Source organism: Protopterus annectens, chromosome 5.part0 (assembly GCF_019279795.1).
Source record: "Protopterus annectens isolate FY-2018-M chromosome 5.part0, PAN1.0, whole genome shotgun sequence".
NCBI lineage: Eukaryota > Metazoa > Chordata > Ceratodontiformes > Protopteridae > Protopterus > Protopterus annectens.
The window spans coordinates 616,540,968-616,568,400 of NC_056735.1; positions in this window are offsets into that span (position 1 = coordinate 616,540,968).

Consider the following 27,433-nt stretch of genomic DNA (forward strand, 5'->3'; position numbering starts at 1 on the left):
CAAACACCCTAGTCATTGATGCCATAGCCCTGCTTAACAGATGTGTCCAGTTGTTACTATAGGTGGCAAACTGCTGTAACAGACTATATATGTTGCTGGATACACACGTTAACCCTGTAACACACATATGATTGCAGCCATTGTACAGGCATAATCACACACACATCTGGCAAACATACAACACACCACTGTATGCCAACACAGATGAGCATTACCTGTGTACCATATGGTGCTGTGTGCCACTACTTACACACCCTTATGCCTGCAGTCTGTCCTCTGTGCAGACTACAGGAAACACACATGACATTGTTTCCAAGCAATGTGAACGCACACCATGCTGTGCTGTTTAGCCCTACAGTTTCAGGTAGTACTACAGTTCATATTGGTGATGGATTCATCAGCAGTACCACTCACTAAGCATACATGTATTGCTTTAGCCTACAATGAGACACCGCATTTGTCAACAGAGAACTACGTCACATCATTTGCCATACTACTATGTTTGCCTAACAGTACATTATACATCAGTTGCTGTCCTCACTGCTAGGATAGGCACTACCATGTCAGATACAACATCACACTAAGCTATCACACTTTACAGACCTTGCACACATTCCGCATTACACATATTCAACCTCACATAGCAGCTATTGCATTAAGTACATGTGTGAGTGCATAGTGTCATAGGTAGGTAATATGCTATTGGCCCTAGGGCCTATGGCAGCCTAGCCATATTCTACCCTGGCCTTTGACACACATGTACTTTGATTTCACTTGCCCCTGCCAACCTGAACCACAGATGTGTTTCCTGGGGTGTATTAACAATCTCCCACACAATCATCAGGAGTATTTATAACAACTGCTAAGGAGGAGCCTTGTTTGCTATTGCTATGTGGTCTATTCCGGTGTATGGCATATGTCTGAGATGGGAACCTATCCCTCCAGCATGTGCTGTTTAGTGAGCTGACAAGGTTTAGGGCCTTAGAGCATGTATCCCCGAGGGATTGTGATATGTTGCCATGGTGGTTGTCACTCAGCTATGGGTGTGACATACCTCTGTATGTCCGGCAGAGGTCATCTCTGTGTGGCCAGTATGCAATACAGTGTAGTTGTAGTTTTGTGAGTCAGTCTGCATAGGGCATCTGTTTGTGGACAGCATTACCCTTTGGGAGGTCTGTCTGTGGCCTGTTCACCTGGTGTAGTTGTCACGTGATGTACATACCACACAGGGCATTGTGATGAGTAGAGGGGAACTCTAACCTATACTTCCACACACCTGTTGTCATGACACATACCATACAGACAGATTACAGGTGTAGTCTGGCACTGTCTTCATCAAAGTGGACATCAAAGTGGAGGCTACTGTCCACCTGTGTCCCATGTTCCCTTATCACACCTTCACTGTTAGGTAGATCTCTGCCTATGTGTTAGTTAATGGGTACACTGTTTTGGGAAGGTGGAATGGCACTGCAGTATCAACACTTGTCTACAGTCCATGCCTTGTTCACCACATACCTGTTGTGGTACATATGACCCCGTGTCTCTCTGTCTCTCTCTCTCACTCTATATGTGTGTGTATATATATATATATATATATATATATATATATATATATATATATATATATATGTGTATATATATATATGGGTCTACTTCTAATGCCAAACGCCGACAGGAAATAACCGATGCCAGAAACCCGACAACGCAGTTGACCGACACTTCGAATCCCGACAGACGGAAGACCGACAAGGGAATGTGTAAGCGACCTGGTAAGTATGCGATAGTGAGGGATTTAGGAGTAGGGAGCGGACAGGTAAGTGTGCAATACTCAGGGATGTAGGGTTAGGTGTGTGATAGGTGAGTGTGCGGTAGTGTCGGAGCTTGGGGTTTGGGGTGTGTAAGTGAGTTAGGGTTAGGGTGCAGGTAGGGAGTGTGTGCGGTAGTGTCGGAGCTTGGGGTTTGGGGTGTGTAAGTGAGTTAGGGTTAGGGTGCAGGTAGGGAGTGTGTGCGGTAGTGTCGGAGCTTGGGGTTTGGGGTGTGTAAGTGAGTTAGGGTTAGGGTGCAGGTAGGGAGTGTGCGGTAGTGTCGGAGCTTGGGGTTTGGGGTGTGTAAGTGAGTTAGGGTTAGGGTGCAGGTAGGGAGTGTGTGCGGTAGTGTCGGACCTTAGGGTTAGGGTTTGGGTTAGGGCTAGTGGATATGTGTTGTAGTGTACTGTGGTGTTGACGTGTAGTGTGTCGGTGTTATGGTGTTCGGTGTTTCGCGTTGTCGGGTTTGTGTGTTGTCGGGTTTCTGGCGTCGGTTATTTCCCTGTCGGCGAATCGGCGTTTCGGGCATTAGAAGTAGACCCATATATATATATATATATATATATATATATATATATATATATATATATATTATATATATGCATATCTATACACATACCTGTACACATCCATTGCTGTACACATGGATGTACATATAGGCACATGTACAGTCCACCTTTCATGGTGCGGATCTCACTTATGCAACAGTTGTGGGATGTACAGGTATGTGATTACATTGCACAGTGTTGTGCAGAATGCATGTGGGTGTCCTCAGCCCTTGTAGCATTAGCAGGCCTCAATGTCTGTAACACATCCGATCTGACAAATCTGTCCCAGAGCATTTAACCACCACATGACATATATCAACACTACCATAGCTGGCCTTAGGCATAGGCCTACTGGACAGCCACCTAGGGCGCCGCTCTTGCAGGGGTGCTTTTCTACTATTTATGTAGACACAAGGATGGGGCACCAGGAAGTATGGTAGGGTGCACCATGGAGCCCTTATGCCTAGGGCACCAGTTGACCTAAGGCCATTCCTGCGCACTGCATACTGTCTTCTAGGCCACACACTATGACCTACATGGATATATGCACATATCAACATTCACTGACAGATAGCTGTCCACCCTTCACTAACAGTTGCAGTATGTCCCTTGCCCTATGCACATGTGCAGATACATATAGATACATACTGCTGCCACACATGGATAAGTTGCAGTGTGTAGAGTATTCTTCAGGAACATCTACAACATGCCAACACATACATTTGAGTTACATACCTTACCTTTGTATTTCCCTGCTCCGTGTGTTACGGTTTATTTATTTTTTTTATTGCTGTTTTTGTTTTTGTTTTTGCCCTCTATTTAACCTTCAGTCTCTGTTTCTCCCTCTCTTCTGTCTCTGTCTCAGTCTGTGTCCGTGTCTCTCTCTCTCTCACTCTCTATCTCACATCACCTGCAATGATATGATTGCATGTGTGGACAGCAGGTAGAGTCTGCTTTTCTAGGTATCTACACTTGTGCATGTGACAGCCTCTGCACCAATTGCTGCCCACTATTCAGTAATTGCATGCAGCCTGCTGTTTGGTGATTGCATTACTCACTGTGATTGCAGCCCACTGCTATAAAATGCTAGGTTATGTAGGCGTAGCCATTTCAGATTTCAAAGGTGGGGCCCGTTCTTGTTTGCTCTGGACACAGTTGTGTCAGTCTGAAGGTTGGTATATGTCTCTTATCTGATGCTCGGGTTGTAGCTAGTTATATGCATGTTGTACTCATACCTGCATGTTGCTGCTTCCAGTACACACATCTCAGTGTAGACATGTACACACCCCTCCAAATGCTAACACAGGATACATGGGAGTATGTACTTTTTTCTCACTTACACAATTAACTGCCATACAAATGTGGTTATTGCACTGTATTCCTGTGGCCAGTATGTATCCTGGTCTGATACTGTGTGTTGTTTGTAAGGTGCTACTGTAACATTTTTCCCTGCTAGGATGGCTGGTTCTCCTTTCACAGTCATGTCATGCAATTCCACAACCACTGCTGGTAAAGACCCACAGAAAAGGGTTTGTGTTATACCATCCCTAATTTCCATTTACATTCCCTCATTGTAATGCATGATATATTTATTTCAGAACCAAGTTATTCGTGTATCTGCTGTGGCTTAGTGGTAATTCATGCAGTATGTTGTGTCAGTGGTCTGGGGCTCGAGTCTGGCAGAGGTTTTTTATTTTGTTGCTCAGCTGAACAAGGGCCCTGCCATAGAGTGACTAAGGCACTTTTAAGCAGTAGTAAGTGCATTTTTGAGGGTTTGCACAACGCTTAGCTAAGCGCACACATGTGCACACTCGCTTAATCCCACTTACTACTGCTTAAAAGTGCTTACTCCCGCTAACTCCCGCGCTAATTTCTTTGAAAGAAAAGAAAATGGGGAGATAGAAAAGTGGTGAAAAAAGGGACACAGAGTGACTAAGGCACTTTTAAGCAGTAGTAAGTGCAAGGGAAAGACAGTGTAAGGGAAAGACAGTAAGAAAACAAGCTCGGGATGTGCAGGACGGGTGTAGAGAAGGTCCATAGCTGCCCATTTCTTTACCAGCAACAGCTGTGCATATGTTGAAAATTTGGAGTGTAATTTGAACCCTTCCACCCCTGAGAGAGGGGTGAGGACAACATAGTTTGTTGTACTGCCAATTAGAATTATCAGTGTACATGTCCAATGGACATGTGTGTGAAATGGGAAGCTATGTATGGGGCGTAATTTTTTTTTTCGGGCACAGATTGCCCTTTTTGGTTTTTTTTTGTTTTTTTTTTCAGGGGAGAGTGGAAAGTGAGGTAGAGGAAGTAGGTATATTTGGGGAGGTAGGTTGGGTAGGTAAACAGACAAGACAAACAAGATGCATACAGGAGCGGAGTATGACACATGGGGTGGGTAAACATAATTGATGGGGACGGATGTTTGGAAATCGCAAGCCCATGAGCCCACAGATGGTAACAGTGGGACTGAAATCCCCACCCATGGGCAGTCACCACTGGACCTTCACAGACCCGAGGGTCGCTGTGCTGAGGGCTGCATAGGAGGGGCAGGCTCACATGTGAGTTGCGCCACTCTTGCCTCGAGCTGGCATAGGGGATCAGTGACTAAACGCTGGATCTCCCTACGCACCACAACCTGGACCCTGTGGAGAGTGACAGGAGGCCCTTCTCTGACTACGCTTGCAGGGAGGGTGAGCCCCATCCCCTGCAGCGCTTCCACCCGAAGGTGGCATAGGACCTACGGAGGAGGGTGGCCCAGGCTGGGCACCAGACCTGCTTGTGCCAGGTGCAACTGCCAGCTGAGGTGGGACAGGTGGGACCGCTGGGACCAGCCTTCCCATATGTTCTGTGTTTAGGTTTGTTTAATTACAACATAGACAACAGCATTCCAAGTTAGTTGTAACAGCATGCAGTAATATTCCCATTAACCCAACACACCAGGGTTACAACAGTTGAACAGCAAGCATAACACATGCATGTATTGAATGACAGTGGACATTCCAACAGCATGCAAGGACGATTGATGGCAACAGGCCACCAAGACTGTGGTGTTTTAACAGGGGACATGCATCAAAGTAAGTGCAGATTTTATATAACAATAGGACATATATCCCAACAAATGTTATGAGATTAGACATACCCATTGAGGTGTGGAATTGCATTGTTTATGCACATGGAGTAGGGTGTAAAAAGAAACCTCCATTAACATCTTATTAGTACTTTAACTGTACACTACATTCCTGTTGACTGCAGGTGTATATCCCCTGCATGTATTCTTACACTAGGCAACATGCATTTGATTGCGTTATGGGTTATTGCTACTTCATGATATACCTGGCCTATATCTGACATGGTAACTGTCCAGGATGCAGATGTTACTGCTGCATACTTGTATTAAATTGACATGTTTATGTATCTGCACATCTGGATGGGTTCACATGGCTTTTTCACTTGTTTTCTACACAACCCTACTTTTCAGGTAACACACTAACATTTCTGGGGAACACCTTGACAGGCTACTCGTGTGCCAGATTTACTTATGCATGTCAGCCATTTCACAACTGTTTAGGACTGTTGCACACTTCACAGCTACTGGCACTTCCTTCATCCACTTTATATGGGACTGCACTACTGGGGGTTGTCAGCACTTACTACAAGAGAGTAACATTTCTTCACTGCAAGGGTTCAACAACATCTCTGAGTAACTGGCACATACACACTGCAAGTATTATACCTTTCTTATTTAGATTAAAACTCTTTTCTACAGGCTCTCTCCTGTATTTGACATTACACTGCATACAGTAGACCTATTCAGGAAATGTTATACCTTTATTGATAGGTTACAAGACTGTTTTACAGGCTCACTCATGTTTTATCTATGACAGTGCATGCAGAGATAGTATTCCAGACATGTTTTTGCTTTATTCATGGGTTACTACACTCTATTCCTGCTTATCTGACTTATGATATGTAACAGTATTTGCAGATGATTTATTCAGGGAATGAATGTTTTATACTTCACAGCTACTGCCACTTCCTTCATCCACTTCCTATGGGACTGCACAACTGTGGGTTGGCAGCACCTAATACAACAGTACTATTTATTATTGCAAGGGTACAACAACATTTCATAGTAAGTGACACAGACACACTCCGAGTTTTATACCTTTATTAATTACATTGAACACTCTTTTCTACAGGCTCTCTCCTTTACTTGTTATTACAGTGCATACAGAAGACATATTCAGGACATATTATACCTTGCTTGATAGGTTACAACACTCTTTTTCAGGCCTATTCACTTATATGTTATGACAATACATGCAGGGATAGTATTCCAGAATTATTTTAGCTTGATTGGTAGGTAAGTACACTCAATTTCTGGCTCACGGACGTTTGTTATATAACAGTACATGCAGAGGATTTAATCAGGACATTTTATTGCTGTATTATTGGGCTTAAACACTTTTCCCATGCTCACTCACATATATCATGTAACAATACATGCAAAATATTTACTAACCTGCCTGGTGGTGCAGCCTTAGCAGCCTATCTGCATAGGCTTGCTGATTCATAGCATGAGCACCTGCAGCTCTGGAATAAATAAAGGGATATTGAGACATACCTATCCATTATTTAGACTATATTAGCTTATCTTACATACTGCATTCCATGGCTACCTACTTAGTAGTGGGGCATCCCGCATTTGATGGGCCTCCTAGATCCACTGGTTCATAAGGTACTGCTTCCACCTCTTCAGGTCTGCATGGTGGTGATGGACCTGCTCACCAGTCCGAGGGATGCTTGTGGCACTGGTGAGTTCATGAGCCAACCGGTTCCAAGCCTCTACCTTATACTCTATTCCTTGGAACTGGCACTGCAGGAGTTGAGTCTCATGCCAATGGACTAGGATCCAAACCATATATCTTGACTCCTCGATGCCCCAGCATTGCGCTTGAAAGCGTGTTCCCTCACCAGCACCAGACATTCTAACTGCAGATGGGAGCTACAATCAGTTATGGCGAGTATTCCCGCCTATGCGGCTTAAATATGCCGAATTTCCCGCACTTTTCTGTGATTGGCCATTTTTGAATATTCTCGGCTGACTGCAGACCTGCTTAGCAATGGTTAATCAAACATTTATTACTATATATATGTTAACAGTAGATGTTTATCCTAAGCTGTCGTGGCTTAGTGATTCAGTACTTTGATTATGGTGCACAATGTCCTGGGTTCAAACCTTATCATTGCTTTTTATTTTACTACTATCCAGACAGGTTAGGGGGCGTGGCTGTGTTTAAGTGACTTTGCTCTATGTTGCTCCATGTTGCCCAATGGTGCCTGGTTGGCGCAGGGCGTACATCCGCGCAAAACGATTGCGCTGTGTAAAGTGCTATTTAGCTTTGGGCAACTATTTTACGCTGGGTAAAGTGCGATTTAGCTATAGGCAACTACATTGCGCTAGGTATAGTGCGAGTTAGCTATGGGCAACTATATTGTGCTGGGTGAAGCGCTGCTTAACTGCGGGCAATTTTATATTGCGATCCTTTAAAATATTTACTTTGTTCACTGATACATTGGCCATTTCACTGCTTTTTAGTTATGTTTAAACATATATGTTGGGTATTATTCCATATACTGATTTAAAAAATAAATACGAAAGGGAGTGGTGGGACTCGAACCGTGAATGCCTCTTCTTTGTGCGAACACTCTGCCATTACGTTATTGCTATTTGGTGTGATTTGCATAAACATTCTTTCTTATGCTCTTTCATGTGAGAATTTCTAACTGTAGCTAAGCAATGGGCACACCCGCGCACACACGTGCAAATACGGGCAGCTATTTTGGGTATTTAAAAAATATTTTAGGGTTATACGTTTTAGATGTGTGATGGGGGTTTACAATATTAGGCAGTGAGGTGTTGGGTGCAAGGACATTTGAGCGGACTCGCTCTTGTTTATTTCCTTTTATTTTAAACACTTGCAGGGGCGTGGACATTTAGACTGCTCAGCAGTCGGACACGCCCCCTGCTTTCTTACACGGTCCGTGTAGGACTTACGGTTGGGTCAGCGTGCCCTCATGCATATTCATGGCATGCTGATGTCATACCGTTCAACTGCAGCCTCCAAGTAAGACTTATTAAGTCTTACATGGAGGATTCATTAATCTGAGGGTATATCAATGGCCATAGTGAGTAGGACTCTTTAATACAGATGATAATGGCAAAGAAAAAGGCATTCTTTCTGTGGTGCATATTCCATTAATTTGTAAGTTTCAAAGGGTGCAGTAGTCATAGACCAGTTACTGATTCTGTGATAGGACGTGTGACATGTGGCTATATCCCACCAGACTGCCACCAATTAAATGTGATGTCCAGCCAATACCCCACAGAACTGCTAACAATTAATGTGATATCCCTTACTATCCTGGATCAGTAACTAGGGAGTTTCAAGACTTACTTCTGACTCCAATATGAAATTGGCACTTAAACAGGAGTAATATATTTCACAACTTTCCCCTAAGACTACAACTGGAACATGCTCTATTTTGCTGGAACTGGTCTATATACCTCTTCTTCTTTTGACTTTTCCCGGTTAGGGCTCGCCACAGCGGATCACCTGTCCGCTCATGACTGGCAGTGGAGTTTTACAGTGTTGAGTTTCCAGCCTGGCACCCAACCTTCCACGGAAGGCACTCACATGCATGCACTCACACCCAGGGCCAATTTAGTGTATCCAATCCACCTACAGCATCTATTTTGGATGTGGGAGGAAATCAAAGCACTTGGAGGAAACCCATGCGATGACAGGGAGGACATGCAAACTCGGCACACAAGGCACCCCAGCTGAGGATCGAACCAGAGAACCTCTTGCTGTGAAGAGGCAACACTAACCACTGCACCACCGCGGCTGCCCTACTGGACTATATACCTCTGTCCACCCCAAATGTACCTCCTTATTACATACTTCAGACCAATGTGTTTCAGTTTAGGACCTCTGATACACTCACACTCAAAGTAAATTTAAATCTCACATATCCAAACACTTCTGTGAAAGCCTGACACAGATCTCCAGCTGTGTCCCTTCCCCAAAATAATATAATAACACTGCCACCAATCAGAGTGTCATAATGCCCTTCCACCGGGGTGTCTAATTATGAAAATTAAATATCAAAATAAATGATAGCTATGACGATACGTGAACAGGCCTTTGAGATGACCTGGGGAGTATCAAACAGGTAGAAGCACTCTCTAATCTCTAAAGAAAAACACTGATTTCTAGCCACATTGCAAAGTAATGAAAACAATTTAATAATAAGTAAAATGATTACAGGAATGTAAATCAATAGCTTTCAATAAACACCAGTAATCAGTCACTGGAAATGTAAAATTAAACTGCAGGATTGGAGTCCATTATTTTTGGAAAAAACTATCTAAATAACTAAGCTTTCCTAATCCAACTAAAGAATATTGTGCATGATCTAATCTAACACATGACAGCAAGACAAAAAGCAGGCTTACAGTTTTTGCAGTGTTCTCTTTCATGCATGTCCACTGACTGCTTAGCACTCTAAATGACTGTAACAAAACTGCTCAGTACATGACAAACTGCAGTCTCAACTGTCTTATTTAAAAAAAATAACAGTCAGCTGTTTGAGAAAGTTATTTTTCTGTCAATCAGCTGTTTAAATAATCACTTATCAACCAAAATCTTTATAATGACATCACTCACTGTTCAGCTGATTCTCCACAGTACCTTAGAATGTCCCTCTCAAAAATGCATAATTGGAAATATATCAAAACACTGACAGATTCTTTAAACATTCGGTATAAAAAAGGAAATACTCAACATTTTAAAACGTATTTAAATTTTCACAAGTAGGTATGCTGGCATACATAAAAGTTAATCCAGAATATAAACAAATTTCCTGCCAGACACGCTAAGGACTCATAACTAAAATTGCCTATTATGATAAGAGGAGCATTAATTGTAGTTTTATTTATTTTTTTTATGCAAACTTGCAGCAGGAGTGTTAGTGCACTTACTGATACTTGGATGGTAATGCTCTTCCTAAGTAATGTGATTTATTAGGTAAGTTCATTTGTGAGCTCACACAGTGGAGTACACATTGCATTGTGTATGTGTATGCATAAGTATAGTACGGCCTGTCAAAATAAGAAATGTTTTTCCTGGGTGGGTATTTGCTGAGATATTTGTGTGCATGTGTGTGTGTGTGTGTGTGTGTGTGTGTGTGTGTGTGTGTGTGTGTGTGTGTGTGTGTGTCTGTATGTGAGTGTGTGTATACACACACACATAGACACACACACACACACACACACACACACACACACACACACACACACACACACACACACACACACACACGCATATATATCAAAAGCTGGAAATGCTTTTGATTGAATGTCAGTTCATGGAAAGTACAGTTTCAAAGTTGCACAATCCAAACTGTAATAGTACGCACTCATAATAATGAATGTAAAGCATGATTCATTATTATGACTACAGCATTTTGTAGGGAGATCAAGGTACAGTGAGGATCAGGGAATTTACTCCTTCCCTCACTATAGTGAGATCTCGAAGTTGGTTTATATAATTTGCTGGAAGTGTGGGGGGGGACCATATGTTCGAACTTGTAAATGTTCGATCGGACTGAATGCAGATCTCGGTACAGTGTGGAATGGGAAGCATTCTCTTTTTCACAATGTAGTGCGATCTTGGAGTTGGTATATTTAAGTAATGGGGGTGCTGGGGTCAAAATCCCCCATGTGGGGGTGCAGGGGGCATAGCCCCCCCCCCTGCTCCAGATGTTTAATTTTGTTTTTTTGTTGTTTTTTTCTTTTTTTACTTCAGTGTTCAAACTATTACAAGTTCGAACATATGGTCTCGGCCATATGTGGTTCAAACTTGTAATATGTTCAATCTACTGAAGTAGATCCATATATATATATATATATATATATATATATATATATATATATATATATATATATATATGTATATATATATATATATATATACGTGTGTGTGTATGTATATATCTATATATATATATATATATATATATATATATATATATATAAATATATATATATATATATATATATATATATATATATATATATATATATATATATACATATATACTGTGTGTGTGTCTATATATATATATATATATATATATATATACATACACACACACACACACACACACACACACACACACACACACACACATAAAGATAGATAGATATATAGTAATCTGAATCACCCTGGAACAGCAAGTCTGCACACCTGCTAGGGGTGCAAATATCCTGGATCTTGTACTCACAATTATGATGAACATTGTTATCCTCACTGGTCAGATCAGATCACAAAGCAGTAATCCTTGAAATTAAATATAAAGGCTGAAGTCTCAACAAATCCAAAACATTTAAGAACTTTTTTCAAGGCTAACTACATCTTATTAAGTGCAGGCATAGCTGAATTCCAAGCCTCTCGAAACTCAAGAGAACACGGTGTCCTACGTGGAAGTGCTATGGACACTATGTACAAGCATATAAAGAACTGTGTAGAAATAGCAGTACCAAACCAAAATAAACTTAGGACAAACTCCAAAAACAAGCCCCCTTGGTGCACCCACAGTATAAGTAGGTTGTACAACAAAAAAATGAACATTTTCTCCAAAATAGGAAGGGCTGTTCCTAAAAGACAAATAAAACTCCCTCATCAGTCCCAACAAGTACCTCAGAAGGCTAATCAAGTCCACAAAAGCCACCTTTGAGTCAAAAATAGCCTCCCAGACTAAGTGTAACAATAGGGCATTTTTAGGTTATGAATGCAGCCTTAAAGGAACACCCAACAGTGTGCTGAACTAATAGTAAATGGAACTTCTTATACCAAACAAGGAGATATAGCAAATCTGCAAATGACCAACAAATTTAGATCCAGGTTTGCCCCCTATCACCCCAGTTTCCCCCCAGGAAATACCTTTTTCCAGTTTTCTACCCACTTTCCTTAATGAACAAGTCCTCACTGCACTCTCCAGAGCTAAAAACACTGCATCTATGGGTACTGATAATATCTCACGATGTCTCCTAAATCATTTGAAAGATGACCTGAGTGACCTACAAGAATCTCTATTCAACCACAGCCTCCAGACAGGCTTCATCCCTAGGGAATGGATGACTGCTCCTGTCATTCATCTACACAAAGGTAGACCATCAAAGCCCCAGGGAACTACAGAACCTTAAGTCTGACTAGTCTTATATGCAAGGCCATAAAAAGAGTTATTGTTGACCTGATAAACAAAGACATAAGAACACTGGATCCATCTCAGTTCTGTTTCATCAAGAGAAGGTCATGCCTACAAAACTTGGTGGACTTTTTCAAAAAGGTCACTAGAGCCACAGGTGAGGGCAAAATGTTACATACTGCCTATATTGACCTGGCAAAGGTATTTGCCACAATGTTTCAATCTGGTCTTATAGACAAGCTCACAAATTTAGGCATAAACCCCTATGTCATCCTATGGATAGTTAAATGGCTCACAGACAGCACATGTGAAGTTAGAGTGGGGGAATCCACCTTCACCAAGCGTCCTGTTACTAGTATTGGGACATCTCCTGTTTGGAATATAGTTATCTGAAGTCAAAGCAAATGCAGCGGGCCTTTGGCTGATTAAATTTGCTGATGACTGCAATCTGGGTGCAATCACTGAGTCCCCGCAAAGATGGAGATATCCTCCAGGAAGATATGACACAAATAGCTGGGGTCAGAACAATGGCCTAAAACTCAGTGCAAAAAATGCATAATCATAACCTTTCGGAAGATGTCAACCCCTGCAAACTACAACACTGATAGCACTCCCCTAAGGGTAGACCCAATGGTAAGACTTGGAAATTCAGGTTAACAGTAACCTGAATTCTGATTCCCATGTGTCCATGGTAGTGAGAAAATCCTTCTACATGGTGCAACTTACAAGTAGGGTCATAGCATCCAGATCTAAGGAGATCATAGTCCCACTATACTCAGCCCGCAGTACACCAATAATTGAGTACAATGCTCCCTTTGGCTTGTATCTGACCAGGCATTTGCAACAGTCAGAGTGGCCACAGATGTTCCTCATTAAAAGAATACAAGATGTAAGCAATATGTCCTACGTAAACCACTTCAAAGCTCTGACCCTGTACTCTCTGTTCTACAGACTACTGATGTGTGATCTATGCCTAACCTACAAGGCATTCTCTGATCTAGCCCTGAAGGACTTGCTACAGACATGACTAGAATTATCCAATCTAATGATCTATACCTCATCTGTGACATAAACAAAGCATGTTGGAGAGATAGGAATGTGTCTTAGAGATTACCCCTTCTGTGGAACAGACTCCCCATTCATGTGAAACAGATCTCTTTCCTAAGCCTGTTCAAATGCAGTTTGGTCCATTAGATGGGAAATTGCAAATTCACCTGTGGCTTGTTGCCTATGGTCCTTATAGATAGGGTTAGTTTGTAGATGAAACCAAAAAGAAAAAAACAATATAAATAAGAAATCCGCAGGCCACAGAGACTTTGACAGGTACAACAGCCAGAAAACATGCAGTAAAATGCAAAACAATACAAAAACAGTGGTTTAGCACTTTCATTTATTAGGTATAAACTTCTTTAGATAAAACCACATTGTTTGAACTCCATTTAAATAGCAGCAGATAAAATGTCACATGATAAAAAAATCACATGACAAAAAGTCACATGATGGAAATCACATGATCACCTGGTTGCCAAGCTCTAGCAAAGTAAAAAATTTAAAGTGACAAAACACATTAAAAAAACAGATAAGACAGATACAAAACTTTAAATGCTTCTTAAATGAGATTCAAATAACATTTAAATAAAACTACCTCTCTAAGGCCTTCCATTTTAATTAACAGGAAATAGATGTTTATGCCCTGGCCAGTTACCAGCATTTAACTGCTGATGCCAATGCAATTTGCATTCTTCTAAAAGTAGCTGCCAGGGTCTCTGTGGCCTGCAGGTTTCTTATATTTATAAGTTTGTAAATACACTAGGGTACATGCATATATCAGAGCCATTCTAGCATGTGAGCATTGATAACTCCAATGTGTAAACCATTTGGCTATCCATAGGGTTGTCTAGGGATTTCTGCAAAAATTGTGATTTTGTGTATAATGCCAGAGTGACTAGGCTTAAAAAAGGTTCTAGAGCCATTAGCCTAGTAAACTCCTTTGATCCTATGATCTATGCATCTGTTTTATGTATGTAAATATATATATATATATATATATATATATATATATATATATATATATATATATATATATATATGGGTCCCCTTCAGATGGTCGAACTTTTAAAAGCTCCACTTTCATATGGCCAAGACCATATGATCAAACTTTTAAAAGTTCGAAGGGTCTGAATGGGGATGTCCATAGAGTGCAGAACGGGAAGATTTCCCTTTACCACAATGTAGTGCAATCTTGGAGTTGGTATATTTAAATAGCAGGGGCTGTGGGGGGTGCCCTGCAGCACTGTTTAGTTTTTTTTTTGTTTTTGTTTATTTTTTTTTTTTTTCACATTGTCAGATATTCAAATGGTCGATCATATGGTCTCGGCCATATGAAAGTCGAACATTTGGATGTTCGATTATGTGAACTAGACCCATATATATATATATATATATATATATATATATATATATATATATATATATATAAATATACTTAGATATAGATATATAGATATATATATATAAATATAGATTAGATATAGACATAGAAAGATAACTATATATATATATACATATATATATATATATATATATATATATATATATATATATATATATATGTGTGTGTGTGTGTGTGTGTGTGTGTGTGTGTGTGTGTGTGTGTGTGTATGTGGGTAAATATGTTTAGATCAATGTCATTCTGTCAGAGTCATTTTATTGTGAGAATGCAGTATGTGGGAGTAAGGTCAAGTAGAATTTTGGTTAAGTGAATATTTGGTGGAGTATGAGCAGTCTCAAAAACAGAAAGTTTGTTTGGAGAATTTACATGAGTGAATGCTTGGCTGAGTGGATGTGGTGCCAAAAAACAGAGATTTGGTTGGGGAACATGAGTTTTCATGTTTGATTTTTAAGCCAAAACTTTCAATAAATCTGAAACCTTCGAATTAGGGATTAAGAGTGAATGTGTTTTTATGCGGGTTTTTGTGTTTGTTTGTGTGTGTGTGTGTGTGTGTGTGTGTGTGTGTGTGTGTGTGTGTGTGTGTGTGTGTTAACCTAATTGGAGTTAAGCCTTACTATGACCACACACCTGACTCTGGCCTTAACCCTACAACTTGTGTCACAAAAAGTACCCTTTTGGCAACATTACCACAATTCCAACAATTTCAGAGTGAATGCATGGTAGGATTTTGGCTCACAGACCACAAAAAGGATTTGTGTATCTCATTCTGTTTTCTCTGTTTCCTTTTACCATCTTCTATAGATTTACTGTTTTATTTTTTTCTGTAAGTTAGTTTAGCATTTATTAACTTATTTATTTATCTATCGATCTATATACTGTGTGTGTATGTATATATATATATATATATATATATATATATATATATATATATATATATGTAAAAACAAAGTACCAAAACCACCACAGCAATAGGCATAAAACAAGTACTTTAATAAAGCAAAATATGCTACTATTACACAAATAAAAAGACAAGCTTGTTTGGGTATAATCTGTTTCAAGTCTCAAAGCTTCAACAGTTCATCCTCTCTTAAAAAGTGTCTCTTAAACAGTCACATAAAAATTCAAATAAGTCCAATTGTTTTCTAAAACTCAACTGGTTGATCAAAAAAACTACATCCAGTCATGACATTTAGATGCTAAAATGGCTATTCCTTTTTCATTGGTCACTATAAAATTAAATGGCCAATAAAAAATATACAGGTACTTCCAAGTCATTGGTTCTACTATACAAGTGCAGACCAATCACGTATGAAATGTAAATAAGTCATAGTTTTTGTAATAGAACAATCACACCTCCATATGAAGTACAACATGACATGGCCATAAATCTTAGACAGATCAAGTTAAATGAAGCACACATTTCTGTATTGAATAAAGGTCTATCCTTTATACCTGCCAATCCTTCCAAATTAAGTGAAGTGCTGGTTGAGTTAAAGCTATTTTGTAGGAATGTCATGCTTAAAAACACCTTTGGAAACAGCAACTCTCACATGTATAAATGCTTATAGAAACCCAGAACATACATACCTCAAAATAATTTCATTGTTGATATTTTTTTAAAAGTATGTGAAAATGACATTACTACGGCACTGAATAATAAGAGGCATCATTTTCATAACCTTAACCAGGATGAGAAAAAAGTAGTAAGGGACTTGCAAGCTAACAATGAATTGGTTATACACCCTACTGATAAAGGAGGAGCTATAATTGTATTGGATAGGTCCTTCTATCAGAACAGCAATATGTCAACAAGCAATACTGATGACCATCTACCCAATGCTGCACATACAAGGGTCATTTTTAAATTTTTAGTGGCACTCAATATATATGCAATATTGTTAGGAACAACTGGAAAATCTTGGTCAGTGATGGAAAGATATGCACAGTCGTGGGTGATACTCCATTTACTTTAAGGAACAATAAAAATTTAAAACGAATATTATGTAAAGGGTCTGTCCCAAGTCAACGAATTTATTACAATAGGATGGGAACCTTTCCTTGTAGACACTGTTCCTCTTGCAGATATATTTCAAGCCAACAGGGCTGTATACATCCTTTTATTATAGAAAATATTTTCCAAAACTATATGCTGATTGCACTACTAGGAATGTGGTATACCTTGCACATTGCCAACAGTTTCAATGATTTTATATTGGCAAGTCTAATAGACAGTTATACGAAAGGATATCCAAACACGTTAGTGATATCCCCAGAAGGATACCAAGAGTCCTTTAAAGAAACTTAGCTTAGACAATGATTCTCATAATTTCCTTTTTCTGGTTCTCCATATTGTATATCCTAACCCTTGAGGTGGAGACATTGTAGCTGAGACTGAGTTAGCTGAACTGAACTGGACAGGATATCTATGAGCTGATGTCTTTCAAGGCTTAAACTCTTGCCTCCCTCTCAGACTGGCTCTGAAGAAACGTAGACTTAAATATTAATAACTTAATTATTTAGACATTACACACATACATAGACATCTACTGATGCATATATGATGATGGATGGTTGGATGAAGTGAGTTCCTACATTCACTGTGAGCACTAGCAGCTTCTGTTTTTTATTAATTGTTACTCATCACTGTAAATATTATTGTTTTGTTTATTCCAGATATTTCAATTTCTGCCCAGTTGCCTATGGCTAGCGGGTTTTTTTTTGTTTGTTTATTTGTGATTTTTATGTCTCGAACTGCTTAAGTTGCTCTTAAGAAACATACAATGCAAGACTGCCATATAGATATATTTGATTCTGTGTTGGTCCCTGTTCATATTCTAATACAAGTAGCTAGTTCATGTACATGGACTATTCCATTCATTATGCAACATTTATATACAAGCAATGAAGATAGTTTAACATCTGAATTCAGACTGGTCCATGCCTTTATAAAAGAACCAATGATTGGAGTGTTTTGTATGCTTTTTATTGGCTATTCCGTTTTACATTGACCCACGAAGAAGGAATAGCATTTGAACATGTAAATGTTAAGATTGGATGCAGTTTTCTAATCAACCAATAGAATTTTAGAAAAATGATGATCTATTTACATTTTATATGTGATTGGTACAGATTTATATATTAGAACCAATGACTTGGAAGTATTTGAATGTTTTCTATTGGCCAATTGTCTTTACAATGACCACTGAAGAAGGAGCAGTCTTTTTAGCATGCAAGTGTTATGATTGGATGCAGATTTTCTGATCAACCAATAGAGCTTTACAAAAATTATTACTTATTTACATCTCTTATCTGGTTGGTCTATGCTTTTTTACTAGAACCAATGACGTGGAACTGCCTGTATGTATTTTATTGGCCATTTGATTTTATAGTGATCAGTGAAGAAGGAATAGCCTTTTTACCATGTAAATGTCATGACTGGACATAGTTTTTTGATCAGCCAATAGTTTTAGAAAAAAAAAAACTATGACTTATTTACATTCTCTATGTGATTGGTTAAGAGACACCTTTTAAGAGAACATGAACTGTTGAAGTTTTAAGACTTGAAAAAGGGATTATACCCGAAAGCGCTTGTCTTTTTATTTCTGTAATAGTAACTTATTTTTCTTTATTAAAGCACAGTATTTGTTTTATGCCTATTGCTGTGTTGGTTTCAGTACTTTGTTTTACGTATTTATACACAGATACAAGTACCTACCTATAGTGGCCTGGATATTCGTTTGTTTTGGTTTCTTGTTTTTATATATATATATATATATATATATATATATATATATATATATATATATATATGTATAAATATATATATATATATATATATATATATATATATATATATATATATATATATATATATAACCAGCATTTCAGAACTTCAAACGACACATGCTCAAGACAACATGGTTAATGTTCTCAAGTGTCAAAAAAGCAAATAAACCAAACACTGCTAATCAAACAGACTAACTTAGAGATTGCATTACAATGGAGAAAAGGGCAAATTCATTGATTTCCCACTGAACAGACATCTCATTAAAAACAGTCTTGTGGCAATACCATAGAGTTAACATTCTGACATGCTGGCCATTTTGTAACAGTCTTCTGGAGTTGAGCATTTCAGAACTTTGACTACATGAATTTTACATATCTATATATATATATATATATATATATATATATATATATATATATATATATATATATAGTTCCCCTTTATAATCTTGAGATACTAAAACCTCAAATTTCAGTATCTCGAAACTATAAAGTCGAACAGCCCACAATCGAAAAACACAAACACGGAAAACTGAAATCCCGAACATTTACAAACCATACACCACACAAAACACACACCATTCAACCCACGACACACAAACTACACAATACTACATACATCTACGAGGGGCAAGCCCCTGCACCCCACACCCCCCCTTCTTATATATACCAACTCCCAGATCGCACTAACACTTCAGAAATGCATCACTCACATGCAGACATTCCACACTCCCTCACACACACACATCACACATACACAAACGCAACCTCCCTACCCTAACCCACATGCACAATTTACAATAAAATTCACATACACTCACTTACCTTCACTTCCATAAAGCATCCCATCCAAACACTTCCCGTTCCGTTGCTACACTGCATAAGTGCGGATTCAAGCTATTCGAATTCGCACTTATGCACTTTTGAGATTTTACATTTTCACATTTATGGTCCCGAGATACTGAAATTCGAGTTTTCAGTATTTTGGGATTGTAAAGGGGAACTATATATATATATATATATATATATATATATATATATATATATATATATATATATATATATATATACATATATATATTTATATATACATACATACACACACAAACACACACACACACACACACACACACACACACACACACACACACACACACACACACACAACAGATATGGCTAGATAGACAGATAGAAAGAGAGAGAGAGAGAGAGAGAGAGTCATTTCTGGCTTATGATCTTCACTAATCCTTTCTGTGCAGTTGTTTTTCTTTTGTCTTTTGTATCTTTCTCAAATGTGTTCATAAAGGGTAGGAATTCCTCATTCAGAAATTCAGAATGGAGGCTTCCACTACCTTCCTTTTTAGTTTGTGTATACTTGTGAGATTAAATATTTTTGCCTATTCTTTTATGTGAGCATCACACACCACCATTTCAGTATTCATTTTTCTGCTTTTTACAGTTAAATTATGAATGGCTTTGAAGTATTTTCCTTCCATATTCATAGCCATTAGATAGTTTGATCCTTGTCAAAGGGTAGAACCCCAACCTACTTTTTTTGAACATTTTGTTGCTGCATTAAGGTCTCTTTATTCTGCCCTTAGTTTCTTGTTAATGGAAAATAAACTCCCCCAGGCAGCACAGTGGCACAGCAGATAGCACTTTCACTTCACAGTAAGCAGTTCCCCAGTTTGATTCTTGGCTGAAGTGCCTTCTGTGCAGAGTTTGCATGCCCTCCCTGTGTAGGTTTCCTCGGGGTGCTCTGGTTTCCTCCCAAAGACATGCTCTAAATTGGTTATAGGTGTGAGTTTGGTATGAAAGAGTTAACTGTGGTAGGGCTAGCCACCCAGCAGTATAAACTCTAGCTCGAGATAATTGATATCCTGACCCCATATCTGAAAAAAGAGGTTGTGGATAGATAGTTGTTGTCTGATAATTTGTTTTCCTGTTATGCATATCACAAATTATACAAAAATTGTATGCATTTATATTTTACTTATTTCAAAGTTTATCCCTGTCTTTATTTCATCTTTTTTTTCTGTATTTTCCTTTGGCTTCAGTTTGCCCATAATCCTGCATTACACTTTCTATATTATTTCACCCTTCCAAATGTCTAGTAGAAAGTAAACGATAAAAGTTTTGATATTTTATAGCTAAAGTATGTAAATATATCATATTATGGGGAATGGTTATTATGATCCTGCTTTGTCAGATACAGAGAACCCCAAGCAGACTGTCATCAGATTAACCATCCAGCTCACCAAGAATTGATATAACCTAAGCCCCCCCTCTCCACAGTTTCATAGGTGTGTGAGTAGGCAGAATTAGCGGTCAACAGCAGAGATCCAGCAAGAACATTGTTATATGCTGTTATTACATTTGCTGGTCTTGCAAACTCTATTTTACATGTTAGCAAATGTAATGGTAGGTTTTATAATGCCTTTGTCTGAGCCTGCCTGAGATAATCCAGTACACATCTACTCTGTAGACAGGCACTGCATCATAATAACCTGTAGTGTTTCCTGTTTCTATCTTAATAGAAGTCAGGAAGGAAAGTGTGTGACTGGTGGATATAATAAATGAAATACTGCTTTTTATGATGGAAAAACATACAAGTTTAGCATCACATTTTATTAATCTCCTACTAAGACCACCAGTGGTATTGCCTCCTTTGTAAACGTATTAGATGTGAAATTAGTAAACTGACTTTTATTTTATTGCTTGTTTAGCCTTTACTTTCTGTTTATGCCATTGTCCTGTAACTGTACACTAAATTAAAAATCATCATACTCCCAACTTTTATACACCTACCAAACTCCATTCTGGCTGGACCCCTGTTTTTTCTTTCTTTCTTACTTTCTGTCTGACTTGCAGTTGTTTAAGTCCACATTTTACCCCAGTCCTTTTCTTCATCCTCCCAATAATGGGCTGATATAATTTTGTTTCTTTATCCCTAGTCTTAATTGAATCCCATCTTCTTATTTGTTTAGTTAGTTAGCTGTTTATGATTATTCACTAACTCCACTCTAAATAATGAAAGGTCTGGCAGACAACTTTAACAGGCATAATGACATGCTGCTTTCTATGTTTCAAATAGTAACAAGGAACATCATCTTAATCTGTTGTTCATTTTCTGTCAGCTTTGGTTTAATCATTGACCTTGTTTCTCCTTTTTTATAGATGACTGCAAACTCAGTGATGTTACCTGTTTTTACTGCCCTTTTTATTACTTATTCAACAACATGAATAAAATGGCCAACGATTTCTAAGGCCATACCAAATGACACTGACTCCTTGAGTATAATTTTTAGTACAGCAGTTCTGATCCCCCACTGGCTTTATTTCTTTCCACCTTTACTATTTAGGCCATCTGTGCAACTTTTTGCTCTGGATTACTGTTTTCTGAATTATGCTGTCACAAGTTATGCTTCACGGAATACTTTCTCGGCAGCTTTGTTAACACCTTTTTTCACTTCAATTCCTCTTCTAGAACTTTCTTTATTACAAGCTAATAAAGCTCATGAAAATTGATATCCAGTGTCTAACTTAAATACCACAAGTAGAAGCCTCAGTTCATAAACACCAAATAATATACTGTAAAGTGTCTGAATTGTTTTCATTGCCCTAGCTCTAACAGCAATAATATTTAACAACACCTTTGGCTGCACAGTTCTGTTTAATGGAATTTTATTCAGAGGTCAGTTTGCTAGAAGTACTGCTGGCTGTTGCATCTGGCTAAGCTATAGTTTTTCTGAGAAGTGCTAATTTCAAAATGCAACTCATGCTTTAAAAGAGAAAAAAAATAAAACCAAAGTCTGTAATCACAAATTCATTAGTCTTCTGAAATGGACATATTTGTTGTACCTAATTAATACAATAATGTGTGGCCTAATGGTTAAAGTGTTTGCCTTACAAACACAAGGTACAGGGTTTGAATCTCACTGGGGATAATTGGCTAGGCTTAAAATGTCTCGCAAGGGCAGTTAGCCTAGTACTAATCTATGAACCTATGAAAACAGCTTCTTCTTTTGGCTTTTTCCAGTTAGGGGTCAGCACAGCAGATCACCTGTTTCCACTCAGGGTTGGCAGTGGAGTTTTATGGTGTTGAGTTGCCAGCCTGGCACCCAACCTTCCACAGAAGGCACACACATACACACACTCACACCTAGGGCCAATTAAGAGTGTCCAATCCACCTACAGCATGTCTTTGGGAGGAAACCGGAGCACACGGAGGAAACCCATGCAACCACAGGGAGGACATACAGACTCTGCACAGAAGACACCCCAGCCGAGGATCGAACTGAAGAACCTCTTGCTGTGAGGTGGCAATGCTAACCGCTGCACCACCATGGCTGCCCAGTGAAAACCACCTTATATAGACCAAATAGTCTATTGGATTGATTTTTTTTTCTCTCTACACTGTGAAGTTCCAAAATCTAGCTTAGTGGTGCTGGTCTGTGACACCATTTGTTTCTGTTAATACATCCATTTAAGGAAAACTAACTATATGTGAAAGTTAGATTTTGTCAGGCAGTTTAGAATGGAAGGTCAAGATTATAAGCTGTTTGCACAGCATCTTGTAGTCTTGGATTTAATTTCCTCTGTTTCCACTAGCACATTGCAAGACGCTTAGGAATTTGTTTACTCAACACCATGCTCCTCAACTGCTACTGCAAAAAACGTTCTTGGATCTTGTATGCTTATCTAGTTAGGGATCAATGCAGAGGATTAGAGCTATGATCTGATAATGAGAAGCTTCCTGTGGTCTAAGGTTTGATTCCTTCAGCATCCATTTGCCTAAATGGGTGACTTTACTATGTCATTTAACACAAAATGCTCCTGACTGTGTCTCAGAAATGTCCACATGCATCAGTGCTCTAGAATGGTTAATAAATCCATATAAAATATAAGCTGAAATGGTCAATGTTACAGCACTACATTTTCTGCAAAAATATACATTTGATCTGTATTACCTGGACCTCCTTAATACTCCTTCATAATTTGTAACTATCTTCAGACTATAATTACTTCACTGCCTCATACTCAATAGATATTTATAGGTGATTCCATCCGAAAGTAGCTAGACTCTTATAAGCTTGATATTAGCTAATATTTTATCGTATTCTTGCTTTAACTGTCATGGTTTCATTAACTGCCATATCATTGCTATTCTATATATGTTAATTTACTATTCTACTGTTCTATGTATGCACATTTCTTATTTTTTTGATTAACTGTCATATCATAGGTAGTCTATGTCGGCCTGTATGTATATACAATTATTATGTAAGCCTTGTATAAGTGCCTTCTACTCATTCTGTAAAATGAAACATTTTCTCCCCAGGCCTCAACTGAAAATGGGACATGTGCCCAGCTGAGCTTACGCAGTAAACAAAAGCAGTAAGTAAATAAAAATAAATATCCCAGTGAAACTCAAGGTAGTGATAAAGTTAATACTTTCTGACACAAAGCTCATTTGGTGTAATAAAAATAACAGTAGTTTGATAGAAATCATTCAGCTCCATAACAACCCCTCTGCAAAGATTATAAATAAAACACATTATTAATCCTATATATATATAGATATATATATATATATATATATATATATATATATATATATATATATATATATATATATATATCTCACAAAAATAACAAATAGCACAAGAAATTCAGATCAGTTTTCTGAAAATGTGCAATTTCAAGTACTGGAATTTAAAATGTTACCTTGTATGTTAAAGTTTGGAAACATAAATAAAAGATAGTCTAAAGTCGGTATTCTTGTTCTGTGTCTGATCTTGTGGTCCATAACAGAAACTGCTTTTATATGTACTGCTGTGCTTTTCCCAGACTCTTCATAACTGATATAAAAATTACATTCAACAGCACCATGTTTATTTTCTTTGAAGAAGGGGGTGTAAGGAATCGGTTCATAGCTTCATGGGTTTATACTTGGCTCACGACCACTCCTTTATTAGACTAGCCTTGCCGCCTATATGTGTAGCACTAGTTATTTTATCATGGATGTTATTTAAAAAGGTGTATATTAATTGGCCCATGAGTGCCTCTATCCATATGAGATGTGCCCCAAACCAGAGGTGAATTTCTAGTTTAACATCTATTGGTCCAGGTTACACTTATATAGGGTTAGGGACGGACTCTGCTTCACATGTATGGGAAGCCTATTTCAGAGAATAGGGCATTTCTGAGATACATATCTGACTCTCCAACATATCCTATTTATATAGCAAGAGAAGTTTGTCCTTAGATTTAAGAGTTCTGATGCTGTTCATTTTATGAATATGACAAAAGGTCCATCAGAGCTGGATCCAAGGATCCCTTGTATGCTAGAAATAGATCAGTTCTCATTAATCTCAGCATCGACATCCCTTGTCTAAATTACTTTAAATCACAGACATTTTGGACTTTGCTCTGGGAGCAGTTTTCAGGAGGGATAATAGAGCAAGGTATGAGAGACAAATAGGGCAGCTGGAAGGACGTAAATATGAAATAGCTGCTTGCCTTGATCAGACTCTCAACTCTCTGAATTGTCTTTGGGACCCAGGACCTCTACAAGTTGTTTCAGACAATTCCACAGTCATGTGATACATTTTCAAGCCGGGGAAACTTTGACATACCCCCTTTGCAGATTAGCCGTGACAGCTTGGGATATAGCTTCACAGTACAGTCTCACTCTGCAAACATCCTTCATTCAAGCAGAGCAATAATGTGTAGCAGACATACTGAGCAGGATAAGGGCAGACTCTCATGTATGCAAACTAGATTAGGGGGTCTTCCAAGACTTGATCCATCTGTGGGGAGTTCCTGTAGTAGACCTATTTGCTTCCTCTCTAAATATTCAGCTGGCAAGATTATGCTCCAGGACTGCATGCTAAAGAGTTTGTAAGACTTATGTCTTTTTCTTTCTTTAACAGGAATATTCCTGTATGCTTTTCTACCCATCTCACTGATATCCAGGGTACTTCTAAAGATTCAGAAGGAAACTCCTCACAATCTTTATGGAAATGGCCAAGGGCAATTACTACAGGCTTCCACAAAGAATGGATCTATTCATACAAGATCAGGGTGTTTGATACACCCCAACCATAATCAACTTCAACTGACTGGCTGGATGAGAGGGGCTTATTTTCCTTTAGGCACCTGTTTACTTAGGATGTGCAGCAGGTATCAATGGAAGCAAAAATTCTGCTACTAGGAAATCATTACCAAATAGAAAAGTTTTTTTAGTTGGTGAAAACAACAACATAACCAGCACCCATTCAGGGCTAGCTGATCTCTGGTTTTACAATATTTCTGTGAGTTATTTTCCTGTTGTCTTTCTTAGTAATCCATCAAGATTCATTTATTGGCCATTTCAGGATGCCTTCTCATGGATCCTCCTGTTTTAAGGTCTTGTCATGTCAAAATGTTTTTAAAAGGGGTTTTATTAAAAATTACATGACCTCCAAAAAACAGTTGGGGATCTTGAAGCTTTGGAAGCTTGATGGCTGTTATATATTTGGTAAGATATGACACAAACAACTAAGGCTACTGCAGCAGTGATCATTCGAGCACCTACTGTTATGGTAAGTTTACTTATACAACGGTAATTTTTTAACATTTCATACCACAAATTAGAAAAGTCAGTGCAGAAATTAGGTGGCTTAAATGTTAAAATATATTTCAAATGATTGATGTGACCACAATGTATTAACTCAAGTCATCTTAGTAATAGCTTTTCAAGTACAACTTACAGGACTTGAAATTATGAAGCACATAACTCTGCAGATGCAAAAATAGAACTGAAATATATGAAAAGGCAGTAAGTAAAGATAATCAATATTCCATAGGGTAAAAAGAAGAAAGAATGTTTCTGTCCATTTTAACCATATATGCTGCTGATTTCCAGAGTTTGTTTGTTTGTGTCTTTCGGCGGTCGCCACAGGGGAACTCCGGTCCGCTAATCATTGGTAGTTGATTTTTACGTGCCGAGTTACCAGCCCTGATGCACAACCTTCAATGAAGGTCGCCCATTCACGCATATCTCCACGCAGAAGACGCTCTAGCTGAGAATCGCTGATTTCCAGAGTACATCTAAAATAAATATTGGCAAATTTTAAAGTGTGTAGCAGTACCTAGAATTCAGAGACAAGGGCTGTGGCTGTATAAACTGCTTATCACAAGTAGGTGAAGGTCACATGACTACGTAAAATGCAATTCAGATGTGCAAAATGCATTTCTCAGAATAGCCTTAATTATTACCAATGATAAACAGCATTTTTCAGCAATAATTTCCAATATATGGAATATGTTTTCTCCCTCATTTTTATAATCAATAAATAAAATGACAGAATGGATAGTTTGTCTTAAAGTAAACTTGGAACCCACTTCTGCACCTCTCATACACTCATACACACATACACACACACACACACACACACACACACACACACACACACACACACACACACACACACACACACACACACACACACACACATATACACACACATACACACACTTGGAAACATCCCACAAACGCACACTTACACATGCAATCACTTAGCATGACA